The sequence below is a fragment of the Tupaia chinensis genome, unplaced genomic scaffold (assembly GCF_000334495.1).
Source record: "Tupaia chinensis unplaced genomic scaffold, TupChi_1.0 Scaffold000201_1, whole genome shotgun sequence".
Classification (NCBI taxonomy): domain Eukaryota; kingdom Metazoa; phylum Chordata; class Mammalia; order Scandentia; family Tupaiidae; genus Tupaia; species Tupaia belangeri.
This window is the reverse complement of record NW_006159676.1, coordinates 2,359,447-2,364,522: the sequence shown is the minus strand read 5'-3', so window position 1 is coordinate 2,364,522 and position 5,076 is coordinate 2,359,447. Positions and strand designations below refer to the sequence as shown.

Below are 5,076 nucleotides of genomic sequence, written 5' to 3'. Positions count from 1 at the left end.
AGCAAAGCAGGTTTCTGGTTGATAATCCCCTCCACGGCAGACCCCCGCTGATGAGATCAGCTTTGGCATCCTCTGGGTGTGCATCCTCTATGCTGGATTGAACCCTAAGAGTGGGGTGCGAGGTCCCCAGCCGGGGGCTCCAGAACTAGGGGGCGAAGGGAATTCCTTACTTTCTCCAAGTCTTTCCATGAAGCCAGAGGCCCAGGCAGGACTGAACTGAGAAATCCTGAATTGCGTTTCCCACTGGGGCTCCCAGATCGCGTCCCAGTCCCGCGCCTCCCCATAGCTGATCAAGACCTCCCGGGGGAAGGGGGCTTCTATATAAATGGGTGAACCCCCAAGAGCTGCTTGGGCAGCCCTGAGCCTAGCAGACCTGAGCAGAGGCCGGAGCACGAGCGATCTCCACTCTCACTCAGCCACCCGCCAGGCGACCTCGGGCAAACCCCCTGCCCCGCTGTGTCCGGGGTCTACTGCCAGGTCCCCGCTAGCTGAAGCAGAGAGCCCTAGAGCCTTTCATGGACTATTGTCCGCACCCCACACCCCAGCGAGCAAAAGGGCAAGCAGGTAAGTTAGCGATGGAGTGCGGAATAGCCAGAGGAGTTTTGCCATCAGCCCTACGCTGAGGTTCCCCTCCGCCCCCCAACACACACCCAATGGGGTTGCTTTGTGTCAGTATGGGGTCTCCCCCTCCTGAAGGATTTGCAGAGCCTCCTGTGGGGAGGGGAAGACAGGAGCAGAATAGGCAAAGGCAGACAGGGACATCATCCAGGTCCTGGTGGAGAGAGGAGGGGACTCCACGGAGGGGACCCCGCGGAGGGGACCTGGAATGGGGGTGGGGATTGGCATACCAGCAAGGGCTCCCCCAGGATAGAGGACACCGAGCAGAGGAGGCCCGCTGATCCTAAGTTCCTTCAAGTTTACCAGGTGGGGGCCGGCAGATGGCAGAATGGTTAAGGTGCTGGATTCTCAGGTAGCTGACTGTGGTTCGAGTCCCAGACCTGGTGGCTTGAGGATCCCTTTGGGCGAGTGTGCCCAAGATTCCGGAAGGAGAAGGGATGGAGGGATTGAGGTGTGGCTATCCCCCCTGGGGGGTAAATTTCTCACTTTCCCTCTCCCTGTTTCTCTCTCTCTCCCCCTCTCCTTGGCAAGTACACATGCCCTAAGGCTAAAACCTCTTAAAAGAAATTAGGGACCAGCAGATGGTGTAATGGTTACATCTCTGGGGACCAGCAGTTAGCGTCATGACTTTGTTGCTGGACTCCCATGTAGTCGACCGCGGTTCGAGTCCCGGACCTGGTGGCTTAAACTCACGCTGGGTGTGTGCGCTTGCATGCCCAAGATCCCAAGAGGAGAATGGAGGAGAAGGGATTGCGGTGTGGCCATCCCCCCTGGGAGGTGTGGGGGGTGATTTCTCGCTTTCTGTCTCTCTCTGTCTTTCTGGCGAATGCACGCACCCTATAAGGAAAACCTCTCTAAAAAAAAAAAAGAGTGTGTGGGGGGGACCAGCAGTTAACATAATGGTTACATCTCTGGGTTCCCACGGTAGGCAATGATGGTTTGAGTCCCGGACCCGGTGTGCCTAAGATTCGAAGAAGAAAATGGAGAAAGGATTGCAGTGTGGTTATCCCCCCTGGGGGGTGATTTCTCGCTTTCTGTCTCTATGTCTCTCTCTGTCTGTCTGGCGAGTGCATGCAGTGAAAATCTCTCCCCCCCCAAAAAAAAAGAAAGAAAAAAAAACTGTGAAGACAGAGGTGAGGGCCCGGAGCTGGTGTGGAGTCTTAGACTTATGGATCCCACATAGCTAACTCTGTGGTTCAAATCCTGGATCTGGTGGCTAGAAAATCACTCTGGGAGTGTGTGCATGTGTGTGCCCCAAATCTCAAGACAAAAGAGGAGAAGGGATTGCGGCGTGGCCATCCTCCTGGGGGGTGACTCCTCCCTCTCCCTCTCTCTGTTTTTCTTTACAGAGTGCACGAGCCCCGTGGCTAACACCTCAAAACAAAACAAAGCAAAAAAGACTAGCCGATGACCCAGCTTGTCCATGCGGAATCAGAGGACAGACTTTCTGTAAAGATCACTGTGTCCTGGGGCTAGCAGGTGGTGTGATGGTTAGGGGCGCTGGACTCCCATATGGGCAAGCCTGGTTCGAGTCTTGGACCTGGTAGCTTGTTTTTTCACTTTCTTTCTCTCTCTCTCTCTCTCTGACGCTGCCCCTCTCTGCTCCAATTAAACTAAATAAAGAAGGAAACAAACAAATAAAGTTAAATAAAGGTATTCTTTTTAAAAAGAATTATTTATTTAATTCCATTTGTTATTGTTACTTTTTGATTTGACGAGAGAGACAGAGAAAGCGAGAAAGTAAGCCACCAGGTCCGGGACTTGAACCATGGTCGGCCATGTGGGAATCCAGCACCCTTATCCACCACACCGCTTGCTATAAAGTCATTCTTTCTGAGAGGTGTTTTTTTTTTTTTTTTTGCTATAGGGCGTGTGCGCTCGCCAGACAGAGAGATAGAAAGCGAGAAATCACCCCCCTCGGGGGATGGCCATGCCGCAATCCCTTCTCCTCATTCTCCTCTCGGGATCTTGGGCACGCACGCACACGCGCCCGGCGTGAGTTTAAGCCACCGGGTCTGGGACTTGAACCGCAGTCGATTATGTGGGAGTCCAGCGACACAGCCATTACGCTAACTGCTGGTCCCCATAAGGTGATTCTTTAAAATAAAAAGAATCACTCTGGCCTGGGACTGTCCACGCCCCCACCCTCCTGAGCAGTTTCCTCCACCGCAACCCCTGACAGGTCTGTCTGGTCCTTACAGGTCTCCAGAGAAAAAGCAAGACAACTGTCACTTCTCTACTGGCCCCACGGTGACCCTGTGGGACTGAAGGGGACAGGCCCCTCGGCAGTGGCTCTGTGAGGACAACCCTGTACCCCGAGGTGAGTGAATCCCAGGTGTGCGTCATCTTTGTCAGCAGGATTGGGTAGAAAAACTATTGACTAGGGACCAGCGGATGGCATAATGGTTACGTTGCTTGGACTCCCACATAGTCGACAGCGGTTTGAGTCCCAGACCCGGTGGTTTGAAACTCATGCCTGCGGTGTGTGTGCATTGTGTGTGTGCTCAAGATCTCTAATGAAGGAGAAGGGATTGTGGTGTAGCCATCCCCCCTGGGGGGTGATTTCTTGCTTTCTGTCTCTGTCTCTCTGGTGAATGCATGCCCCCTATAGCAAAAATCTCCCTCAAAAAAAAAATAATAAATAAAAACAGAGGGGCCGGCAGGTGGTGTGGTGGTTAAGGTGGCTGGATTTCCACATGACTGACTGTGATTCGAGTCCTGGAAGTGACAGCTTGGTTTTTCACTTTCCTTCTCTCTCTCTCTCTCTCTGGTCAGTTTCAAAAAAAAAAAAATAGGGACCAGCAGTTAGCGTAATGGCTATGTCGCTGGGCTCCCATGTAGCTGACTGTGGTTCAAGTCCCGGACCCGGTGGCTTAAACTCACGCCGGGCGCGTGTGCGTGTGTGCTCAAGATCCCGAGAGGAGAATGGAGGAGAAGGGATTGCGGCGTGGCCATCCCCCCCGGGAGGTGTTGTCTCTTTTGCTGTCTCTCTGTCTCTCTCTGTCTGTTTGGCGAGCGCATGTGCCCTATAGCAAAAACCTCTCCAAAAAAAAGAAAAAAGAAAAAGATTCTCCCGTAGCTGCCCAGGAGAGCAGGGGCCATCGGGACAGGAGTGCAAGTGGTGTGAGAGGCAGAGTCGGGGTTGGGGAGTTGTCTGGTGGTATCTCGGGCGGGGTCCCAGGGACGAAGAGAAGTGGGTAGATTCTAGGACCAGGCTGGAGATGGAGGAGGAACCAGATTTTGGAATAATGGTGAGAAAACATAATCAGGAGAGAAGAAAAGATCCATGGTGGGCCTGGCAGGTGATGTGGTTAAAGGCGCTGGACTCCCACATGGCTGACCACGGTTCGAGTCCCGGGCCTGGTGGCTTGCTTTCTCACTTCCCTCTCTCTCTCTCTCTCTGTCTCTCTGTTCAAACTAGAAGATAATAGTAATAATAAATAAAGTAAATACAAAATAATTATTTTTTAAAAAAGGAAAAGACCCGTTGAGTCTGAAGACTGGACCTTTGAGGAGAGGCTTTTAAAATTTATTTATTTACTTAATAATTGTATTTGTTATTATTATTATTTTTAAAATTTGAGCAGAGAGAGACAGAGAGGGAGAGAAAGGGAAGGCGAGGGACCAGCAGTTAGCGTCATGGCTGTGTCGCTGGACTCCCACGTAGTCGACTGTGGTTCGAGTCCCGGACCCGGTGGTTTAAACTCACGCCGGGTGCGTGTGCGTGCATGCCCAAGATCCTGAGAGCAGAATGGAGGAGAAGGGATTGCGGCGTGGCCATCCCCCCTGGGGGGTGATTTCTTGCTTTCTGTCTCTCTGTCTCTCTCTGTCTGTCTGGAGAGCGCACGCGACCTATAGCAAAAACCTCTCCAAAAAAAAGAAGAAGGAAAAAAAAAAACGGAATAAAGAGGAAAAAAAAAAGAAAGGGAAGGTGAGAAAGCAAGCTGCCAGGCCTGGGACTTGAACCATGGTTGCTATGTAGGATCCAGCACCTCTAACCACCACATCACCTGCTGGCCCCCCCCTCTTTTTAAAACATATTTAGTTATTGGGGTCCCAGCAGGTGGCGGGGTGGTTAAAGACACTGGACTCCCACATGGCTGACTGTGGTTCGAATCCCGGACCAGGCGGCTTGCTTTCTCACTTTCCTTTTCCCTCTCTCTCTCTCTGTCAAATTAAAAAAATAATAATAACAAATGGAAATAAATAAATAAATAAATAGATAATAAGCAATTATTTGGAAAAAATATAATTTATTGGGGCCAGCAGACGGCATTAGCAGTTACGTTGCTAATTCACCAGAGCGACACAGAGAGCCATAGAGAGGGAAAGTGAGAAAGCAAGCTGCCAGGTCTGGGACTCGAACCACAGTCAGCCATGTTGGAGTTCAGCTCCTTAACTACCATGTCAACTGCTGGCTCTGAGGAGGTGCTTCTCCTTTTTTTTTTTTTTTTTTTA

General features: G+C 51.3%; 1 protein-coding gene across 2 annotated transcripts in view; it reads left to right on the top strand.

Moving 5' to 3' along the window:
• Positions 1–2,805: 2,805 nt before the first annotated feature.
• KCNN1 (potassium calcium-activated channel subfamily N member 1) overlaps positions 2,806–5,076 on the top strand; it is a 36,197-nt gene continuing 33,926 nt past the window's right edge. For both annotated transcript variants that reach the window (XM_006147174.3, XM_014587297.2), the window contains exon 1: positions 2,806–2,938. The gene's annotated coding sequence lies outside the window, so the exon portion shown is untranslated. The remainder of the gene's footprint in view (positions 2,939–5,076) is intronic.